Genomic DNA, 24,193 nt, shown 5'->3' with positions numbered 1-24,193 from the left:
CGCTGTCTTGAAAGGTTATTTTTTGTTTTCAGTCACTGTATCGGATGGCGATATGTTAGACCGGGGTATGAAGTCAGCCTCTGTAAGCAGGTCCGCGGCCGCTGGACTCTGCGGAGTCGAAAGGACGATCTGCTCTCTGAGTCATCACTGTTTCTTTTGGACGGAGCTGAAACGCTGCAGCAGCTGCAGTCAAAAGTTTAGTTTGGCCCAATCCTTTAATGTTCTAATCATTTATTTCTACATCTCTCACTCGGGGCAGAGCTGCGCGGTCACCATGATACTTTCTATAACAAAGAACGGAATGAAGCGCTTTGCTAAATACATAAATGAGCCGCCGTGTAACTTGTCTTATCCATATAGTATCCTTATAGTGGCGGTGGCAGACATTAAAAGGGTCTTCTGGGTTTCAGAAAAGCCTTGTCTTCAGGCACAGGTTATTAAAGAAAAACAAAATTGTGCATTATTCATCCTCCCCAGGTCCAGAGCTGCTCCCAATGTCTGTTACTGTATGCCATGCTGAAGTCACATTGACAGCGCTGCAACCAATCATTGAGCTCAGCGAGTAGAAGGCGCTAGTCGTTCAGCTCACTTTTTGGCTGCAGTGCTGTTGACATAAGATTATGGCTGAAGACAATAAGGGCTTGTTCACACATTGTGTTTTTGCCAAAGAAAAATAAAAGACAAAACCCAAGAAAAAACTAAAATGGGCATATATCCTGTAGTAAGTAAATAGTAATAGTACATGTAAATAACATACGGAACTTGGTTAACACTATTGTGATCAAAAAGCGTAAGTAAGTCATCCCACCGCGACAAAGTGAACCCATCGGGATGGTCGTATCTTGTCTCTTGTATTAAAACCTTACCATGCGTCAGTCAACCTCAATGTGAATAAGGGCAGAACAGGGACCAGGCCTGACTGTTCATACACCCGTCTAAAGGAAACTATAGAGATAAAAAGCCTAGATCGGAAAGGGGGAGACATGCCCCTGTTTGTACAAAGTACAAGAAACTACAGCAAAACCAAAGAAATGAGCCGGAACATGAGTTGGCATATAGGCACTGGGTAGGAGCACGCTCACACTGTGGCCATTTCCCAAGAAAAAAAAAACAAAATGAGCAAAATACCTTGCAGTAAGGCTGACGCAACGTGAGGTTTTAATACTAGAGACAGGATAGAACCGTCCTGAATGGGCACACCTTTCTGATCCAAATAATGTTGTTAACTAAGCCCCCTGTGTTATTTACATGTGCTATTACTATTTACTTACTTACTACAGGGTGTTTGTTCGTTTTGCTTTTTTTCTTGGCTTTTGTCTGTTAAAAGGTCACAGTGTGAACGTGCCCAAATATATGCACGTGTACGAACTTATGCTCCGGCTCATTTCTTTGGTTTTGCTGTAGGAAAAAAAAAAAAAGGTAGAGTTTTACACCATTAGCAAAGTGAATGGGATTTCTGGAATCTCATGAACACGCTTGTTTCTTTACAGATGTTTTCTGCAGAATGTCAATTCTTTCAGTGTTTTCCCCCATTCAAATAAATGGGGAAAAAAAAAAAAAACTATCAAAAACATACACAAAAAAAAAAAAAAAATTTCTTGCCAAAATTCTGGTATTTGGAGGAAAATAATGTGCTGCAAATGTGCACATAACAGACACTGGGAGCAATACCGGAGACTTAAGACGCAACAATGGACCTGGGGAGGATGAGTAAAGAACTACTGTTGAGGGTTTTTTTTTTACAACAGCAGCCATGGGACAAGGATTTTCTTAGTTCTGTAATCGAAAAACTGCTGCAAAAAATGCAGTCTGTCACTGCTATACGATATTCTCTAGTTTATAGCTCGTTACCAGCTCAGAATTGGGTCATTTTGCTCGGCAGGAACATAAATCAGCAATTCAATATATTTTGATTTATTATACCCCATCCATCCACCGTTATAGGAAATCGGCTTGCAGTCAATGAATAACAACATATTTTTCGCCCCGTTTAGCGTCTGGAACCCATTTACAGACTACAGGCTGCTGTAAACTGAAGACGGCAGTAGGATATTTAGGGGTACCATAGGGATTTTTTGTTTCCTTTGGCAGAGACGTGGATTGAAAATTGCTCCTGCAGCAAAAAAAACATGTGAACCTAGTATGCCAATGAATACCAAACAGCAGCCTGGTCCCCGGTGGGCACAAAGCTGACACTTATAAGAATACAAATCAACTGATTAGCAAGTCGCAGCCTGATTAACATGCTAAATGCCCGAGCATCAGAGACTTCGGGGGCCAAGGACTTATAATGCCGCAGTCCTGCACAGGTCCATTCCTTCTAGCAGAGTCATCGACAGGACGGTGACAGCTTCTCTCTACACCGTCTCTTATATGCACATTGTTGGTGGCAGCTGCTCAGTGATTTGGCCACTACCAATAATGATCATCTCTATATGGGAATATTAGTCTCATCAGTGCTGCACTGAGCAGCATTATATATACAGTACACATACCAAATAGACTGCACCTTCAATGTATTCCGCCTAATTACAGTTGTGGCCAAAAGTATTGACACCCCTGCAATTTTGTCAGATAATACTCAGTTTCTTCCTGAAAATTATTGCAAACACAAATTCTTTAGTATTATTATCTTCATTTAATTTGTCTTAAATGAAAAAACACAAAAAGAATTGTCCTAAAGCCAAATTGGATATAATTCCACACCAAACATAAGAGGGTGGACAAAAGTATTGGCACCTTTCGAAAAATCATGGGATGCTTCTCTATTTTGTGTAGTTAACAGAACCTGTAACTTACCTGTGGCACCTAACAGGTGTTGGCAATAACTAAATCACACTTGCAGCCAGTTGACATGGATTAAAGTTGACTCAACCTCTGTCCTGTGTCCTTGTGTGTACCACATTGAGCATGGAGAAAAGAAAGAAGACCAAAGAACTGTCTGAGGACTTGAGAAACCAAATTGTGAGGAAGCATGAGCAATCTCAAGGCTACAAGTCCATCTCCAAAGACCTGAATGTTCCTGTGTCTACCGTGCGCAGTGTCATCAAGAAGTTTAAAGCCCATGGCACTGTGGCTAACCTCCCTAGATGTGGACGGAAAAGAAAAATAGACAAGAGATTTCAACGCAAGATTGTGCGGATAAAAAACAATAAAAAACAAATCTGAACTGAGAAAAGTAAGTTAATGTGTATGCACAATGTAAGTGCATATTAACACATGACCATTAACCAGAGAAAACAAAAAGCAAAAAACACAAATATCCTGAACTAAAAGTAAAAAATATACTGCAAATAATGCATAAAGGTAATAATAATAATTATTTTGATCAAAATTATGTTTACTAAATACCCTTATTATTATTATTACCTTTATGCATTATTTGCAGTATATTTTTTACTTTTAGTTCAAGATTGTGCGGATGTTGGACAAAGAACCTCGACTAACATCCAAACAAGTTGAAGCTGCCCTGTAGTCCGAGGGTACAACAGTGTCTACCCGTACTATCCGTCGGCGTCTGAATGAAAAGGGACTGTATGGTAGGAGACCCAGGAAGACCCCACTTCTTACCCCGAGACATAGAAAAGCCAGGCTGGAGCTTGCCAAAACTTACCCGAAAAAGCCTAAAACGTTTTGGAAGAATGTTCTCTGGTCAGATGAGACAAAAGTAGAGCTTTTTGGGCAAAGGCATCAACATAGAGTTTACAGGAGAAAAAAAAGAGGCAAAGTAAAAAAACACGGTCCCTACAGTCAAACATGGCGGAGGTTCCCTGATGTTTTGGGGCTGCTTTGCTGCCTCTGGCACTGGACTGCTTGACCGTGTGCATGGCATTATGAAGTCTGAAGACTACCAACAAATTTTGCAGCATAATGTAGGGCCCAGTGTGAGAAAGCTGGGTCTCCCTCAGAGGTCTTGGGTCTTCCAGCAGGACAATGACCCAAAACACACTTCAAAAAGCACTAGAAAATGGTTTGAGAGAAAGCACTGGAGACTTTTACGGTGGCCAGCAATGAGTCCAGACCTCAATCCCATAGAACACCTGTGGAGAGATCTAAAAAATGGCAGTTTGGAGAAGGCACCCTTCTAATATCAGGGACCTGGAGCAGTTTGCCAAAGAATGGTCTAAAATTCCAGCAGAGCATTGTAAGAAACTCATTGATGGTTACCGGAAGCAGTTGGTCGCAGTTATTTTGGCTAAAGGTTGTGCAACCAAGTATTAGGCTGAGGGTGCGAATACTTTTGTCTGGCCCATTTTAGGAGTTTTGTGTCAAAATGATCAATGTTTTGCTTTTTGCTTCATTCTCTTTTGTGTTTTTTCATTTAAGACAAATTAAATGAAGATAATAATACCAAAGAATTTGTGTTTGCAATCATTTTCAGTAAGAAACTGAGTAACTGAGTATTATCTGACAAAATTGCAGGGGTGTCAATACTTTTGGCCACAACTGTATAAAGTATCTCATTGTCTGGCCTGAAACGTCCCTACACTGCCAGGACTCCCAAGGATCAATCGTAAGCGGAAGGGACTCCTATTGGAGAAATAACCCCCCCCGACACATATCTTTCCATAGCTACTTACCGAATATTCACTCGTTACTGAACCGTTTGGAATTTGGGCAGTGATGCCGCTCTCAATACCATGTGGGAGAAAGCAGTGACCCCACTCAGGGATGGCAGAAAGAATGCAGAGGACACACAGGAGACGGTTCTAGATAATGTTACATATGGAGAGGCGAAGAGCTCGGCGGTTACTGACTATCTTAATTGGTAACATGCTTGTCGGATACAAATGTTTTTATGTAAGGCACAAACTTGGACGAAGGTAGAGAATTGACACTTTTATGACACTTAAACCCTGATGGCAGACTCCTTAGGCCTGTTTCACACATCCGTATTTTACCATCAGTCAAAATCCGCCACTTTGCAAAAAAAAACGGATCCGCCATTTTGCTTGGCGGATCCGTTTTTTTCCCCATTGAGTTGCACTACCGGCAGATCTTGACGGATGGCCATCCGTTGAATCCGTTTTTTGCGGATCTGCCAAAATTTTAGCGTCCGCCGACATGCCTGGATGGAAAATGCAACGTTTTTTCGGGCGGCCGGATCCGCATTTTTCATTGGGCATGCCCAGAGGATTTGCCTCGGCCGTAAATTTAACCCTAAACCCTGTTCTGGCGGCTGAAAAAAAATTCTCTCTCTCTTGGCAGCGGTTCCTTTAAAATTCTTCCTTCAACGAATCCGTTAAAACAACGGTCCGGTGCCAAACGCTGTGGTCAGTACAGGAACAGATGCGTTGTCCGCCATTTTAGCGGATTTTAACTGACGAAAAAAAATGATGTGTGAAACAGGCCTTAATAGCTACTTGCACAGTCACTGGGTCACTATTCCATTGCACGGTCTCTGGCTCATTTTGATTACTTTTCCCTTGCACAGTCCCTGGGTCACTGGTTACTTTTCTCTTGTACAGTCTCTGGGTCAGTCTGGTTACTTTTCTCTTGCACAGTCCCTGGGTCAGTCTGGTTACTTTTCTCTTGCACAGTCCCTGGGTCAGTCTGGTTACTTTTCTCTTGCACAGTCCCTGGGTCAGTCTGGTTACTTTTCTCTTGCACAGTCCCTGGGTCAGTCTGGTTACTTTTCTCTTGCACAGTCCCTGGGTCAGTCTGGTTACTTTTCTCTTGCACAGTCCCTGGGTCAGTCTGGTTACTTTTCTCTTGCACAGTCCCTGGGTCAGTCTGGTTACTTTTCCCTTGCACAGTCCCTGGGTCAGTCTGGTCACTCTTCTCTTGTACAGTCCCTGGGTCAGTCTGGTCACTCTTCTCTTGTACAGTCCCTGGGTCAGTCTGGTTACTTTTCTCTTGCACAGTCCCTCGGTCAGTCTGGTTACTTTTCCCTTGCACAGTCCCTGGGTCACTGGTTACTTTTCTCTTGCACAGTCCCTGGGTCAGTCTGGTTACTTTTCTCTTGCACAGTCCCTGGGTCAGTCTGGTTACTTTTCTCTTGCACAGTCCCTGGGTCAGTCTGGTTACTTTTCACTTGCACAGTCCCTGGGTCAGTCTGGTTACTTTTCACTTGCACAGTCCCTGGGTCAGTCTGGTTACTTTTCCCTTGCACAGTCCCTGGGTCAGTCTGGTTACTTTTCTCTTGCACAGTCCCTGGGTCAGTCTGGTTACTTTTCTCTTGCACAGTCCCTCGGTCAGTCTGGTTACTTTTCCCTTGCACAGTCCCTGGGTCAGTCTGGTTACTTTTCTCTTGCACAGTCCCTGGGTCAGTCTGGTTACTTTTCTCTTGCACAGTCCCTGGGTCAGTCTGGTTACTTTTCTCTTGCACAGTCCCTGGGTCAGTCTGGTTACTTTTCTCTTGCACAGTCCCTGGGTCAGTCTGGTTACTTTTCTCTTGCACAGTCCCTCGGTCAGTCTGGTTACTTTTCCCTTGCACAGTCCCTCGGTCAGTTTGGTTACTTTTCCCTTGCACAGTCCCTGTGTCAGTCTGGTTACTTTTCTCTTGCACAGTCCCTGGGTCAATCTAAGTTACTTTCTCTTGTCCAGTCCCTTGGTTACGTTAGGTTACTTTTCTCTTGCACAGTCCCTGGGTCGCTGGTTACTTTTCTCTTGCACAGTCTCTGGGTCACTGATTACGTTTCTCTTGCACAGTCCCTGGGTCAGTCTGGTTACTTTTCTCTTGCACAGTCCCTGGGTCACTGGTTACTTTTCTCTTGCACAGTCCCTGGGTCAGTCTGGTTACTTTTCTCTTGCACAGTCCCTGGGTCAGTCTGGTTACTTTTCTCTTGCACAGTCCCTGGGTCAGTCTGGTTACTTTTCTCTTGCACAGTCCCTGGGTCAGTCTGGTTACTTTTCTCTTGCACAGTCCCTGGGTCAGTCTGGTTACTTTTCTCTTGCACAGTCACTGGGTCAGTCTGGTTACTTTTCCCTTGCACAGTCCCTGGGTCACTGGTTACTTTTCTCTTGCACAGTCCCTGGGTCACTGGTTACTTTTCTCTTGCACAGTCCCTGGGTCAATCTAAGTTACTTTCTCTTGTCCAGTCCCTTGGTTACGTTAGGTTACTTTTCTCTTGCACAGTCCCTGGGTCGCTGGTTACTTTTCTCTTGCACAGTCCCTGGGTCACTGATTACTTTTCTCTTGCACAGTCCCTGGGTCAGTCTGGTTACTTTTCTCTTGCACAGTCCCTGGGTCACTGATTACTTTTCTCTTGCACAGTCCCTGGGTCACTGATTACTTTTCTCTTGCAGTCCCTGGGTCAGTCTGGTTACTTTTCTCTTGCACAGTCCCTGGGTCACTGATTACTTTTCTCTTGCTCAGTCCCTGGGTCAGTCTGGTTACTTTTCTCTTGCTCAGTCCCTGGGTCAGTCTGGTTACTTTTCTCTTGCACAGTCCCTGAGTCAATCTAAGTTACTTTCTCTTGTCCAGTCCCTTGGTTACGTTAGGTTTCTTTTCTCTTGCACAGTCCCTGGGTCGCTGGTTACTTTTCTCTTGCACAGTCCCTGGGTCAGTCTGGTTACTTTTCTCTTGCACAGTCCCTGGGTCACTGATTACTTTTCTCTTGCACAGTCCCTGGGTCAGTCTGGTTACTTTTCTCTTGCACAGTCCCTGGGTCAGTCTGGTTACTTTTCTCTTGCTCAGTCCCTGGGTCAGTCTGGTTACTTTTCTCTTGCTCAGTCCCTGGGTCAGTCTGGTTACTTTTCTCTTGCACAGTCCCTGGGTCAGTCTGGTTACTTTTCTCTTGCACAGTCCCTGGGTCAATCTAAGTTACTTTCTCTTGTCCAGTCCCTTGGTTACGTTAGGTTTCTTTTCTCTTGCACAGTCCCTGGGTCGCTGGTTACTTTTCTCTTGCACAGTCCCTGGGTCAGTCTGGTTACTTTTCTCTTGCACAGTCCCTGGGTCACTGATTACTTTTCTCTTGCACAGTCCCTGGGTCAGTCTGGTTACTTTTCTCTTGCACAGTCCCTGGGTCAGTCTGGTTACTTTTCTCTTGCACAGTCCCTGGGTCAGTCTGGTTACTTTTCTCTTGCACAGTCCCTGGGTCAGTCTGGTTACTTTTCCCTTGCACAGTCCCTGGGTCACTGGTTACTTTTCTCTTGCACAGTCCCTGGGTCAGTCTGGTTACTTTTCTCTTGCACAGTCCCTGGGTCAATCTAAGTTACTTTCTCTTGTCCAGTCCCTTGGTTACGTTAGGTTACTTTTTCTCTTGCGCAGTCTCTGGGTCCTTTCTATCTTTTTTCGATATAAAATAAATAATCTAGGCTAGGTGCAAGTCCCCATTTAGCTGGATATATTTGACTATATAGAAGTTGATAAGCCCTTGCTTACTGGCCCGTTTACATTTGTCAACAAGAATAAGATTGTTCTGTCCCCATTTACCATTATGTTGTTGGCAGCTTATTCCACATTTGTCTGAGCACTATCTGACAAGAATGATGATTTTTATGCCGGCATAAATGATCCAACCTGATCATTCAATATACAACGGTTTTGCGTTCGTCAAGTGATCGTCGGCACGTTTGCATGGGCCGATAAAAGGGAACATGCATCTTATCAACACTCATTCACAAGACTTTAAACTTTCCTTCTAAATATTATACTTTTTTTTAAAGATGCGACCACATTCCATAGCCATAACCAACGTCCCACATGGACACCAAGTCTACGTGGGATCACAGCACGCACGACTAGACTAGTGCACGCAACAGCAGGCAGCTCCTGTACTCGCCTGATATATGAATGAGTGCACGTAGCTGCACACGGAGTCAGTCATGCTCGTAATTTACCGATTTGGACGGTCCTATAACATCAGAGCTCATCTGAGCTTAGCCTTAGAGCAACCTCAGTCAGATTTTCCTGAACCATTGCTCACATTGCCGTGTTTCTTCTACTCCATAGAAGTCAGATGCAGGGCACATCTAAGCCATCTAGCAAGTTGTAATTGCAAATGGTTGTTGTTGGAAGCTAATTGCATCCTTAGGGACCGTTAGCGTGATCATGTCTCCATCGATTTCATACCTGCTATTCTGTATGCGTAAAATCGTAGCAACAGATTTCCCTGTAATGACTGTGACCTAGCTAGGACCAATAGAGCCATTAGCAGCCGTACAAAGGCAATATCTGCGTTGGGTGGGATTTTCAAATGATGGTGCTCCGTGTAGATATGATGGCGCCTAGAGTCGTAGATTTAAATGCTAGATTTCCAATACTTGCTTCTCTCCTGTCTTTCTTGCTGAACATTGCCTGTTGTCAAGGCAGGTGAATGACAGAACACGTTGGGGCTGATCTTTGACTTTCTACGGGAAGTGGTGGTGGTGTTTCTCTGCTCCTGCTCTCCCCTCTATCATATTGCATACTGCCATAAGGGTGAGACAGGCATTCAGTAAATGCCAAGCAAATCAATAGAAAATGGCAGTAGTAATGCATGCTCGGAACGAGATGAAAAGTTGTTCCAGAACCTACAGTGCTGGCAGAATATAGCTACAGGAGAACTGAAAATTCAAAGAGTGTATGGCAAGATATAATGAATGAGATTTGGAACAATTCCTGGACTGTTATGTGCACACAGAAAAGATAGTTGTGAGGAAAGAAAGCAGCAAGACCTTGCTTTTCTACAGGTTTTATGTGAAAGGACAGACAAAACTCAAGCTAAGCTCACCATGTGTTATATATATACCCTTGAGTTTATTGAGCATGTAAACCACCCTTAGGCCGGGGTCACACTAACCTGCGCAAAATACGGTCCGTAGTTTACAGGCGAAATACGGATGAATGACCCCTAAATAGTGCTCCGTATGTCATCCGTAAGCAAGGTGTGGTCGCGTATTTTGCGCATGTAAGCATCCGTATGCTGAGATTTTCTCGCAGGCTTGCAAAATGGACATATAATGGAGCCCTATGACAGGGTTTCTAACAGAAACCAAAGATTAGATATAGACACGTAGAATGCATATATATATATTCTATGTATATATATCTATTCTTTCGTTTCTTTATTAAACCTGTCAGTGTGAGTTTACTGTATAGCGCACTGAATTGCCGGCTTTGCTAAAAGACACCGGGTGCGTATTTCTCGCTAGTCACACATCTGGTCTGTGAGTAATCCGTATTTTTTGCGCACCCATAGACTTGCATTGGTGTACTACGGGCGTAGTATGCTGACAATCGCAGCATGCTGCGATTGGCACGGACCATAGAATACGGATGAGAAATATACGGCTGGTGCGAGTGACCCCATAGAGAATCATTGGTCCGTGTCTAATGCGTGCTTTTAGCGCCTCTCACTCGGCCGTATTCCTCGCCAGTGTGACCCCGGCCTTACTGGGACAAGTTAAAATTGCAAAGTCAGTCACAATTATTCTTTGAAAACCATAGATACATGCGAGATCACACCAGGGAAGTCTGTGGTCTCAAACTAATAGGTGAAAAGTCTCTATATGGCGCTCAGAACCCTTTAACACGGCTCATAAATTTCTACTACTGTGTCAGATTAATAGAAAAGGCTAGGTGGAGTTATACTAAATCACTCATTGATACCACCACAAATAGAAAAGTGAACCACCTATTGGTCATTGGCATCTGACCACTGGGACCACCACTGATCCCAAAATATGAAGGACCTCTTCTAAATGATGCACAATACTCGACTGCCACCGGTTGTCCCATAGAGAATAAATGAAGTGAAGGTGCGAGCTCAACCTCCACTCTGTCCAGAGGGAAAGACCCCCTTCTTTGGATCACTGGGGTCCCAGCGGTCGGACCTCTAACATCCAATAGGTTAGGAGCTTGGTACAACTCCTTTAAGCTCTGTATAAACTGTGTTCCAAATTATTATGCAAAAAGAGTTTAGGCGTGATAAGGTTAGAATTTTTTTGTTTGTCATTTAAACTCATTGATGGTGATGTGTGTCAGGGCTCTTTATATCACTGAAAGCAATTGCAGATACCTGTGCAAATTAGTTTGGCAGGGGTGTCCAAATAAAGACAAGACTGCTTAAGAAGGCTGTTCCACATTATTAAGCAGCCTACATTTTTTGGCAAAATGGGAAAGAAAAAGGATGTGTCAGCTGCTGAGAAGCAACAAATTGTGGAGTATTTAGGTCAAGGCTTGACTACAATCAACATTGCTAAGACACTTCACCGTGATCATCGCACAATCAAGAAGTATGTAGCTGATTCCCAGCACACACGTGTGCGTGCTGATAAGGAAAAATTGAGGACTCTTTCCAAAAGGCAATTGCGTCAGGTTAAAAGAGCAGCTGCAAAAATGCCTTGTCATAGCAGCAGTCAAGTTTTTGAAGCTGCTGGTGCCTCCAACGTCCCCCGAACAACAAGATGCAGGGTCCTTCAGAGGTTTGCAGCTGTGCTTAAGCCATTCTGTGGACCACCTCTATCCACTGCACACAAGCAGAAACGGCTCCAGTGGGCCAAACGATACATGAAGACTGACTTCCAAACTGTTTTGTTCACCGATGAGTGCCATGCAACGCTCGATGGTCCAGATGGATGGAGTGGAGGCTGGCTGGTTGGTGGACACCCCATGAAAACACGGCTAAGGCGCCAACAAGGAGAAGGTGGAGTAATGTTTTGGGCTGGAATCATGGGGAGAAAGATTGTTGGCCCCTTTAGGATCCCTGAAGGGGTAAAGATGAACTCCATAATCTATGTGGTGTTTCTAAAACAGCACTTCCTGCCATGGTTCAAGAGGAAGAACCGTGCTTTCCGCAGCAAGATCATTTTCATGCATGATAATGCACCGTCTCATGCTGCAAATAACACATCTGTATCTCTGGCTGCTATGGGCATAAAAGAGGACAAACTTATGGTGTGGCCACCATCTTCCCCTGACCTCAACCCCATTGAGAACCTCTGGAGCATCATCAAAAGGAGTGTCTATGATGGCGGGAGGCAGTTCACATCTAAGCAACAGCTCTGGGAGGGTATTCTGTCCACATGCAAAACAATTGAAGCACAAACCATCCAAAAACTGACAAATTCAATGGACGAGAGAGTTCAGAAGCTTCTTTCGAACAAGGGGTCCTATGCGCAAATGTAACATCACCTAGAATAAAGTTTTGACTTGAAAACTGTTTGATTTCATTTTGTAATAAGCTGGTAATGCTTATAATTTCACAACTGACCATTTTTTTGTTCAAAATAAAAATAAAAAGGTTGAAAACTCTGCTGTGCATAATAATTTGGAACATGCATTTTGAGTGTTTCTTATTTTTAAAAATATACTGTTTTCATAGGCAGTTTGTTAAAAAAACATTGCAATTATACTAGAATATTAGATGACTGGAAAATAACAATGACTGCAATTCATATAGGTAATTTAGAGGAAATATTTTTGGCATAATAATTTGGAATACAGTGTAGTGCCCTAAGGCCGGGATCACACATGCGAGAAACACGGCCGAGTCTCGCATGTTAATACCCGGCACTGCCGCCGGCACTCGGGAGCGGAGAGTGCAGCTGCATATATTGCTATGTGGCCGCACGCTCCGCTCCTGAGTACCGGAGGCAGTGCCGGGTATTAACATGCGAGACTCGGCCGTGTTTCTCGCATGTGTGATCCCGGCCTAAGATAAATGACATCACCAATATGATCTGATCACATGAAGCACAGGTGCCCAGACGTATTAGGCTATGTGCACACGTTGCGGATTCTGCTGCATTTCCGCAGCGGTTTTGGCCCTGCGGAAACGCAGCAGTTCCGCTGACATGGTACAGTACAATGAAAGCCTATGGGTTTTCAAAAACGCTGTGCTCACGCTGCGGTTTTTTCCGCGCGGTTTTGCTGCAGTTTACAAACCGCAGCATGTCAATTGTTTGGCGGTTTCTGCAGCGGTTTCACACCTTTAACATAGTAGAGGTGTGAAACCGCAGGGCAAAACCGCAGGTCACTTTACCTGCGTTTCCGCGCGGAAAAACCTGCAGTGGAATCCGCAACGTGTGCACATAGCCTTAGTGCAAAGCTAGACGAAACAGCTGACGATAATAGCTTACCCGCAAACCTGTGGAAATAGTACCGCTACTCAGGTCCTTGATAGAGATGCTTATAGACAACGATCAGTCCTCTGGTGCATGGTCAAGGAGGCAGATCGAAGCCCGACGGGTGTTGCCACTGGGGTGGCTACTTCAGGGGTACTATTACCCCAGATTTGCGGGTAAGCTATTATTAAGCCTGCTTGCCTTAGGCTAGTTTCACACTAGCGTTTCTCAGGGATGCGCAGGGCTGCGGACGTCCTCCGTATAGCTCCGCCCATTGCCGGACCTCCTCCGGTCTGCTCTGCCTATGGCAGCATGCGGCCTGTGTACCTATCTTTAACATTAGGTACGCAGGACGTGCGGATGTATGCGGATGCGCCCGCATGCGTCGTTTTGATGGAGGACATCCGCAGCCCTGCGCATCTCTGAGAAATGCTAGTGTGAAACTAGCCTTAGTCTAATAAGCCTCAGTCCTTTATCAATTTTCCATCCCCTGGATCTATGGCTATTAGAATATACTTGGTTTCCTCCCCCCACAGCTTTACGTGCCTTTACCTATTGCCATTTAGTACCCACAGGTTTGTTGATTTTTTTTTGACTGTTACCCTCGCATTCTTATCATTTTGGTGGTCTCGCTTGTGGTTGGAGTTGATAGGTATTACAGCCGGGTGGCGTTTACCAGTGACATTCTGATTCTGGTTACTGCAGCACTGAGGGCTCATAAGGTTGCAGATTTGACGCCAACACATTTATTGGGATTTCAAAGACCCGCATTCCTCTGTCTATAAACACTATTTATATGTGAGCAATGTTCTCGGCATTGGCAGTTCTGCGTGCAGTATTGTCATTGGGGCCAATATTTGTTAACGGGTGAATTTCTTCTAGACTGTTTGTAATCGGTTTTATGTCTGGGTGTTCATTTATGTCTGTCCCTGTTCATTGGCATGTTTCTTTTTCTCCTTTCTTGCAGCATATTTTGACATGCCTTAGGCAGACCCCGTTGTATTTAATAATCCATTTTTGAGTGGTGCCCTCCTTGTTAGCTTATTTACACTGGTGCCAGGCAATATTAGGGCGCAATCAAGATGGCCGTATAACTCGGACAGAGATCGGAACGCAGTGCACGGACTGGCCAGTGGTTCTCCAGATCCGAGCGTGACAGCTGCATAAAAATACATGAAGCTGTGGAGAGAGCTGCTGGCCAGTCCGTGCACTGTGTTGTGATCTCGCTCTGATTTATTCGGCCATCTGACTGCACACTAACAGTAGTGCAAACCCCCTTTAAACGCATGCACCTATCCGTCAGTGAGTGGGTCTTTCGAGATAAAGCTTTTCTATCCCTTCCCCATTTTCCCCACAATCTTCCATTGCCCAATCAGTGCCGTCCGTGTCAGATGCAGCCTAATAACAAGTAGAATGGTAATGAGTCGTCAGGTCAGGGCTCGTGCAGACGCCCATGCAACAGCGGTCCCAGCACAGACTGGCCGAGGGTCTCCTGATCTGAGCCTCACAGAATTATATGCAGCTATCACGCTCAGGTCACAAGACCCCCAGCAAGTCCGTGATTTGTGGTCCGTGCTTGGACCATGTTGCACGGACGTCCGCATGAGCCCTTATTCATCCGTTTCCAGTAGGAATAACAAAGGACCGCACAGTGCCGAGCTCTGAGGAAAGATGCTACTAAATTGTTACTTTATTAAAGGCTTAGATGGATATTGTCGGATCTCTCTTGCAGAAGGAAACACTTTTGCAATTTACTGCTCATGAAAATATTAACACTTTTTTCTGTTGATCAGGAGACCGACCACCACTGCTGTCCAGCTATAAGAACTGCACTGACGCTGGCTGGGTTTAGGACGCAACGGCACACTCCAGCTTCAAAGCAATGCTGTTATGATTGAGTCACCGTAGGAGGCAAAAACAGAAATGCTAGCTAAGTCCAGAAAACCAGAGAGGTTGGCAGCTATCGGATTGCAGACCCCTGATCCTATCCACAACAACTAACAGTAGCCGTGGGGGGTTCCTACGATGCCCTAGACCCCTCGATCACAGCCGGAGAATTAAATAGGCCTAAAGAAAGAAAGGGGAAATCTAAACTGCCCCAGAGCAGACCCCAAAGCAATAGGCAGCCCCCAACATATAATGACGGTGAAGCAAGATGAAAACACTAACACAGACAGAAAGATAGACTGAGCAAAAACGGGGCCCAAGCTAACTAGATAGGAAAGGACAGGAAGGCTGCTGTCTGCAATCCGTGAAAAACCCTATGAAAATAAGAGCCAACAGACTGACAGTGAAAAAGGCCCTGAAGACGCTAGGCTTAAAAAAAAGCTATGTCAGTACTCAGGAATATTCTGAAGACAGAGCAACCGGCAAAAGGAGATTCAGTTCACCCCAGCAGGGAATGGCAGAATCCAGAAACGCAAGGAAAACAAAAACAAAGCACAAATGCTAACAGGCAAAGCAGAAAACTTAGCTTTAGAGGAGCAGGAATCAGACTGGTGTCCTAGAAGTCCACAGAGAAATCACCCGCAGGGCAGAAGGGCGTCGGCAGCCTTATATCCAGTCCGTGACTCCACTCAGCCAGTCATCCTCATCAGGCTCATTACCTTCCTTTACCAGAATAGGGAGTTCACCAGACCTCAGTGACGAAGGGGAAAATGAACTCACAACAGTACCTCCCCCTTGAGGAGGGGTCACCGAACCCTCAACCATGCCACCAGGGCGATCAGGGTGAGCCCGATGAAAGGCACGCACCAATCTTTTGGCATGAATATCAGAGGCAGAGACCCAGGAATTATCCTCCTGACCATAACCCTTCCACTTAACCAAATACTGGAGTCTCCGTCTAGCCAGACGGGAATCCAGTATTTTCTCTACCTCATATTCCATGTTACCTTCATCCAATACAGGGTCTGGAGGTGCCACCCCAGGAACAACTGGTTCAACAAACCTCTTCAACAAGGACTTATGGAACACATTATGGATTTTAAATGTGACAGGAAGATCCAAACGAAAAGAGACCGGATTAATAATCTCCAAAATCTTGTATGGTCCAATAAATCTAGGCTTAAACTTAGGAGAAGCCACCTTCATAGCAATATTTTTTGATGATAACCACACCATATCACCAATCTTAAACTGGGGACCAATGGTCCTATGTCGATTGGAAAATCGATGGCCTTTTCCTAGGAGAGAGATAACTTATCCACCACTTGGTCCCTGTCTGGTGCATTCTCTCCACCACAGTGTCAACACCTGGGCAGGCAGAAGGCTCCACCTGCCCTGAAGAAAATCGAGGATGAAACCCAAAGTTACAAAAAAAAGGTGACATCAAAGTGGCAGAAATAGCTCTATTATTTAAAGCAAATTCGGCCAAGGGCAAAAATGAAACCCAATCATCCTGATCAGCGGAAATAAAACATCTCAAATACGACTCCAAGGTCTGGTTTGTTCTCTCTGTCTGCCCATTGGTCTGAGGGTGAAAAGCAGAGGAGAAGGACAACTGAATTCCCAGCTTGGAACAGAAAGTCCTCCAAAATCTAGACACAAACTGAACTCCTCTGTCAGATACAATGTTCTCAGGAATCCCGTGTAAGCGAACCACCTGTTGCAAAAACAGGGGCACCAACTCAGAGGAAGATAGCAACTTAAGGAGTGGTACAAGATGAACCATCTTAGAGAACCTATCACAAATCACCCAAATAACAGTCATTCTTTGAGAGACCGGCATATCAGAGATGAAATCCATTGAAATATGGGTCCATGGCCTCCTGGGGACCGGCAAAGGCATCAACAACCCACTAGAGCGAGAACAAGATTTAAACCGGGAGCAAGTCCCACAGGACTGCACAAAATTCCTGACATCATGAGACAAGGTGGGCCACCAAAAAGAGTGACTCACCAGATCTCTAGTACCAAAAATACCTGGATGACCAGCCAATGCAGAGCAAAGAACTTCAGACATCACTCTCTTCTTCCACTGGTCAGGAACATACAACTTTCCACTGGGACAACGCTCAGGTTTGTCCTCCTGGAACTCTTGCAGAGCAAGTCTCAAATCGGGCGAGATGGCAGAAAGAACTACCACTTCGCCTAAGATGGTAGCAGGCTTGGTCACCACAGGAGAATCAGCAAAGAAACTCCTAGAGAGGGCGTCTGCCTTGACATTCTTAGTTCCAGGAAGAAAAGAGACCACAAAATCAAAACGTGTAAAAAACAAGGCCCACCTAGCCTGTCTAGGGTTCAAGCGTTTAGCCGACTCTAGGTAAATCAAATTCTTGTGGTCAGTGAGGACCACAACTTGATGTTTAGCTCCCTCCAACCAATGTCTCCACTCCTCAAATGCCCATTTCATGGCCAACAGTTCCCGATTCCCCACATCATAGTTACGTTCAGATGGAGAGAACTTTTGGGAAAAGAAAGCACAGGGATTCAGTTTAGATGTTACAGGATCCTTTTGGGACAAAACAGCTCCTGCACCAATCTCAGAAGCATCCACCTCTACCTGGAACGGGAGTGAGACATTAGGTTGCCGCAAAACTGGGGCGGAGGTAAATCTTCGCTTCAGCTCCTGAAAGGAAGCAACAGCCTCCGGAGACCAATTCAACACATCAGCACCCTTCTTAGTCAGATCAGTCAATGGCTTGGCAATACTAGAAAATTTTGCTCTAAATTTCCGATAAAAATTAGCAAAACCCAAAAACTTCTGGAGGGCCTTCAAAGAAGTGGGCTGAACCCAATCATAAATGGCCTGTACCTTGGCCGGGTCCATTTCAATAGTTGACGGAGACAAAATAAATCCCAAAAATGAAATCCTCTGTACTCCAAAAAGGCATTTCGATCCTTTGACATACAGGGAATTCTCCCTCAAGATCCGGAACACAGTCCGAATATGTTCCACATGAGAATCCCAATCCTTGGAGAAGATCAAAATATCATCCAGATAGATAATCAAAAATTTATCGACAAAGTCTCGGAAAATATCGTTCATGAAGCACTGGAAGACAGAAGGGGCATTAGTGAGCCCAAAAGGCATCACCAGGTACTCAAAATGTCCCTCCGCAGTATTAAACGCCATCTTCCATTCATCCCCCTGCTTAATGCGGATAAGATTATACGCCCCTCTGAGGTCAAGCTTGGTAAACCAGCAAGCACCTCTAACTCTAGAGAATAGATCCGAAATCAGGGGTAACGGATACTGATATTTAATAGTAATTTTATTGAGGGCACGATAATCAATACAAGGCCTTAAAGAACCATCCTTTTTGGCCACAAAAAAAAAACCGGCACCTAAGGGTGAAGAGGATGGTCTAATATGACCCTTCTCCAACGCCTCCTTAATATAGGACCGCATAGCCTCGTGCTCGGGTACAGATAAATTGAAGAGCCGACCCTTGGGAAATTTACACCCCGGGCTTAGTTCAATTGCACAGTCATAACTCCTATGAGGAGGCAAGGACGCACACTCATTCTCACTAAATACATCATAAAAGTCCGCCAAATAGTCAGGAACATCCTGCGACTGAGGAGAGGTGGAAAAAACCGGAGCCTCACTAAAGGCACACCGACAACCCCAACTCACCACAGACACAGATTTCCAATCCAAAACTGGATTATGAATTTGCAACCAGGGAAGCCCCAGACCAACGGCATCATGCAGACCATGCAACACCAAAAATCTGCAATTTTCTTGATGGTCTGGGGCGACCCGCATGACTACCTGGGTCCAAAACTGAGGTTTATTTTTAGCCAAAGGAGTAGCATCAATCCCCCTCAAAGGGATAGGCGTCTGCAGAGGTGTCATCAGAAATCCACAACGTTTAGCAAAATCCAAGTCCATTAGGTTTAGTGCTGCTCCCGAATCCACAAAAGCCTTGGCGGAAAATGTGGACAGGGAGCAGATCAGAGTAATTGCCAGAAGAAACTTAGGTTGAACACCACCAACAGAAAACGTGTGTGCAAAGCGTTTCTCTCGTTTAGGACAAACAGAAATAATATGCGAGGCATCTCCACAGAAAAAACACAGCTTATTACGCCTTCTGAACTCCTGACGTTGCGCCTTAGACAAAACTCTATCACATTGCATAGGTTCAGACGTCTGTTCAACCGGTGGCAACACCTCTCGTGCAATCCTGTGTTCACGTAAACGCTGATCAACCTGAATGGCTAATGACATAGAATCGTCCAGACCAGAGGGAACAGGAAATCCCACCATAGTATCTTTTACGGCTTCTGACAAACCCTTCCGAAAGAGAGCAGCCAAGGCATTATCATTCCAGGTAGTAAGGACCGCCCACTTTCGGAACTTTTGACAGTACAACTCTGCAGAATCTCGACCCTGGTTCAATGCCAACAGGGTCTTTTCAGCCTGGTCAATAGCATTAGGTTCGTCATACAACAACCCCAAAGCTTGAAAGAATGCGTTCACATTAGTCAGAATAGGATCATCTGGTTTCAAAGAAACCGCCCAATCCTGGGGATCGCCACGCAGCAAAGAGATGACAATTTTAACATGCTGCGCGGAGCTCCCTGACGAGTTAGGCTTCAAGGCAAAAAATAATTTACAATTATTTTTGAAACTCAAAAATTTAGATCGATCCCCAAAAAATACATCAGGTGTAGGGATCTTTGGTTCCACAGCATGCGAACGAGCAAGGTAGGCGGAAATTCCCCGCACTTCCGCAGCGAGCTGCTCCACACGATCAGACAATTGCTTTATCTCCATTGAGAGAAAAAAAAATGCCCCCTACGGCCTCAGAGATATAGAGGAAAGAATATACACACACTTTTTTTTTTTTTTTTAAACACAATTCTTTCCTGCTATTGAGTACCCTAGGATCTGCGGTATGGCGGGTAATTCTATTATGATTGAGTCACCGTAGGAGGCAAAAACAGAAATGCTAGCTAAGTCCAGAAAACCAGAGAGGTTGGCAGCTATCGGATTGCAGACCCCTGATCCTATCCACAACAACTAACAGTAGCCGTGGGGGGTTCCTACGATGCCCTAGACCCCTCGATCACAGCCGGAGAATTTAATAGGCCTAAAGAAAGAAAGGGGAAATCTAAACTGCCCCAGAGCAGACCCCAAAGCAATAGGCAGCCCCCAACATATAATGACGGTGAAGCAAGATGAAAACACTAACACAGACAGAAAGATAGACTGAGCAAAAACGGGGCCCAAGCTAACTAGATAGGAAAGGACAGGAAGGCTGCTGTCTGCAATCTGTGAAAAACCCTATGAAAATAAGAGCCAACAGACTGACAGTGAAAAAGGCCCTGAAGACGCTAGCTTCAAAAAAGCTATGTCAGTACTTAGGAATATTCTGAAGACAGAGCAACCGGCAAAAGGAGATTCAGCTCACCCCAGCAGGGAATGGCAGAATCCAGAAAAGCAAGGAAAACAAAAACAAAACCAAATGCTAACAAGCAAAGCAGAAAACTTAGCTTTAGAGGAGCAGGAATCAGACTGGTGTCCTAGAAGTCCACAGAGAAATCACCAGCAGGGCAGAAGGGCGTCGGCAGCCTTATATCCAGTCCGTGACTCCACTCAGCCAGTCTTCCTCATTAGGCTCAGGTGCCTGATAATCAGGCTCATTACCTTCCTTTACCAGAATAGGGAGTTCACCAGACCTCAGTGACGAAGGGGAAAATGAACTCACAACACAATGCTTATAAGCAGAATAGAGATGGTGGTCGGTCTCCACGGCAACGAGCCATAAACAAAAGAAAAGTGTTAGTATCTAAAGAGCCGCTGAACGTTTTAATAAGCAGTAAATTATAAACTTGATGGAATGTCAATGCTTTGTATTCATGCCATTTCCCACATTTACTACCTATTTAGTGACACTGATAACAGAATCTCCTGCAGAGATCACTCGTATACAGCCATTAGCTGGCAGGACACTTCACTATATCCTAATGTAAAGTCAGCCCCAGAGGCGTAGCTGGGCGCTTAGCTAAGGGGGGGGTGAAACATCTGAGTGGGCCCCTAACAGGTTATCCCGATTACAACTATAATGGTGCACCCTAATTGTGGGCATAGGGGAACCAGTGCTGATGACCATGATATTACTGAAAATAAATCTCTATGAAATAACAACACTGTTATTACCGCCATATGGTGCTAGATCCCACTACTGCAGAACATATAGGAGATTACAGTACAGTTATAAATAGTGACTTACAGGTGATGTTCATACTGATGGAATCGTTCCTTTTTCTCGTCATCTGGCCCAGACAGACATGACTTGTCCAGCCAGCTGTAGATATTACAAAAAAGACACATAGGATTTCTCACATTTCCAGCACCGTTCCCGTCTATTCTCTGCCTGCACAACCTCCTCATCCTACTGATACCCCAATACTGAACCGCGTCTGCCGTATGTGTCCCTATTTATGCACCTGCTGAAAAAACACAGGGCTTCACGTACTGCCCCACATAGTAATGCCACCTCTGTGCCCCTGTGAAAACAGTGTCCTCATTTGGTCCCCAGAATGAAATGCCACCTTTGACAGTCACAAAACACTGAGTGCTCATATAACAATAATGCTTCTTAAGTGCCCACTTAACATTTAATAATGTCTCCTGAGTCTCCCCATGTACTGCTCCCCTATACACCGAATGAGGGACCCACAGCTTCCATATAGACAATATGATGGGCCCACAACTCCTCCATGCACAACATGAATGGCCCACAGCTGTCCTATACATAGCAGGGTGGGTCCACAGCTCTCCTATGCACAGTATGAGGGGTCTATAGCTACCCTATACATAGCAGGGTGGGTCCACAGCTCTCCTATGCACAGTATGAGGGGTCTATAGCTATCCTATACATAGCAGGGTGGGTCCACAGCTCTCCTATGCACAGTATGAGGGGTCTATAGCTACCCTATACATAGCAGGGTGGGTCCACAGCTCTCCTATGAACAGTATGAGGGGTCTATAGCTATCCTATACATAGCAGGGTGGGTCCACAGCTCTCCTATGCACAGTATGAGGGGTCTATAGCTACCCTATACATAGCAGGGTGGGTCCACAGCTCTCTTATGCACAGTATGAGGGGCCCACAGCTGCCCTATACATAGTAGGGTGGGTCCACAGCTCTCTTATGCACAGTATGAGGGTCCCACAGCTGCCCTATACATAGCAGGGTGGGTCCACAGCTCTCTTATGCACAGTATGAGAGGCCCACAGCTGCCCTATACATAGCAGGGTGGGTCCACAGCTCTCTTATGCACAGTATGAGGGGCCCACAGCTGCCCTATACATAGCAGGGTGGGTCCACAGCTGCCCTATACATAGCAGGGTGGGTCCACAGCTCTCCTATGCACAGTTTGAGGGGTCCGCAGCTACCCTATACACAGTATCATGGGCCCACTGCTCCCTCAAATACAATATAATGACCCCACAATTGTCATCACAGTGTATAATGGCCCCCACAGTAACACCAACACAAAATAATGGCCTCCACACAGTGTAACGGCTCCCACAGTAACCCCAACACTATATATTGGCAGTCACACCTTATATTAGCCTCTACAGTAATCTCCACACTGTATGATGGCCCCTAACCTATAGAATGGCACTCGTATTAGCTCTCACATTGTATAATAGCCCCACAGTAGTCCCCACACTTTATATTGGCTCCCACACTGTATGAAGGCCTCTCACAGTAGTCCCCATATTAGCCCCCAAGCTGTATAATAGCCCCCACACTATATGAAGGCCCCCTGAAATTGTATTCACATTGCACTAATTGCATCGATTTGCATAATTGCCTTGTAATGTTTTAATTTCCTGTTCTGTCCAGATGTCACCGTATCCCAGAATTCCAAGTGAAGGAACTTCTCCAACCGCCATATTGGGACACCTAAGTGATGGGTGACTCAATATGGAAACTGCTGCTGGTACCAACTTATTGCATGGTACCACCAGCGGAACACTCTATACGCACCTCTCACACTCAGGCAGCCTCTTGCGCGGTACCACCAGCGGAACACCGTAACACAGTACCTGCGCGAATTTCACACAGGCGCAGTGAATCATTTGTCTGATCCCGGCGGCAGATGCGTGACGTGTCTACAGGCAAAGAGGAAGTATGTCACATTAAAGGGGTTTTCCCACGAACGAAAGTTCATTTTAAAAATTGTCTGTGTCTGACCATGTACGGAGCATACCACATCTCCTGGGCAGGGGAGGAAGCAAAAGACAATACTGACATTACAGCAGGGGATCACAGAGAATTCATTTTGTGAGGTAAAATATTTCACTGACTGTTTTTAAACAATATTTTACCTTTCAAAATGTATCCTCTGCGATCTCCTGCTGTAATGTCAGTATTGTCTTTTGCTTCCTCCCCTGCCCAGGAGCTGTGGTATGTTCTGTACACAGTCAGACACAGGGGTGAGAGAGAAAGCGCACAGGGGTGAGACAGCTCAAACGGGACAGCACATGAGGGGAGAACACAGCACAGGAAGGAGAGAGACAGCAGACAAGGGGGATAGCACATGGGGTAGACAGGTCAAAGAAGAGAGCACAGACGGGAGAAGTCAGCACATGGGGAGAGAGAGAGAGTGGATAGGTGGGTGAGCACATGGAGGGGAGAGATTCTCATGGCTGCAAAGCCTGCCCCCATCGTGACATTACCGCCCTCCCGATGCGATAGCATCGGACCTCCATCTAGTTGTGAATAAAATGTAATTCTTGTTGCATTCCTCGAGTGCTGAGTTCTACTTACCAAATATTAACATTTAATAATATCCCACGAGTCCCCCAATGTACAGTAATAATATCCCGAGTCCCCCATATTCAGTAATGTCCCCTGAGTCCCCCCCATGTACAGTAATAATGGTCCCAATATTGGTGATGTGAGCAGGCGATCATGTGACCTCAGGTATACAACTTGCAGTCTGTGTTGACTACACTCTTTCGGCTTCTCTCAATCCTTTTTTATTGAAAGACGCCAAACGTATCTAGTCAGCACGTGCAAATAGCATACGTGAGTTTGCAGGACCGCCTGATCGCACCCGGTCGGATTCATGGCAGCAGGCGCACTGCACCCTGTCATGATATCGCAGTCTGCAGTCACATAGATTGACTGCAGACTATTATTCCAAGTCTGGACTACCCCTTTAAAGGGAGCCTGACAGGTGATACAGGCTGCTCATGGTTTGTCCAGCGTGTATCAGCACCAGCTGTAGTATT

At 45.3% G+C, this 24,193-nt stretch overlaps 1 protein-coding gene across 2 annotated transcripts in view; it reads right to left on the bottom strand.

Moving 5' to 3' along the window:
• The window catches only part of MORN1 (MORN repeat containing 1), a 528,161-nt gene that overhangs the window by 483,173 nt on the left and 20,795 nt on the right, over nt 1-24,193 (bottom strand). The gene's annotated exons all lie outside the window — the stretch shown is intronic.

Source organism: Dendrobates tinctorius, unplaced genomic scaffold (genome assembly GCF_039654945.1).
Source record: "Dendrobates tinctorius isolate UK_male_01 unplaced genomic scaffold, ASM3965494v1 ptg000086l, whole genome shotgun sequence".
Taxonomy (NCBI): domain Eukaryota; kingdom Metazoa; phylum Chordata; class Amphibia; order Anura; family Dendrobatidae; genus Dendrobates; species Dendrobates tinctorius.
This window is presented reverse-complemented; position numbering and strand designations above follow the sequence as displayed.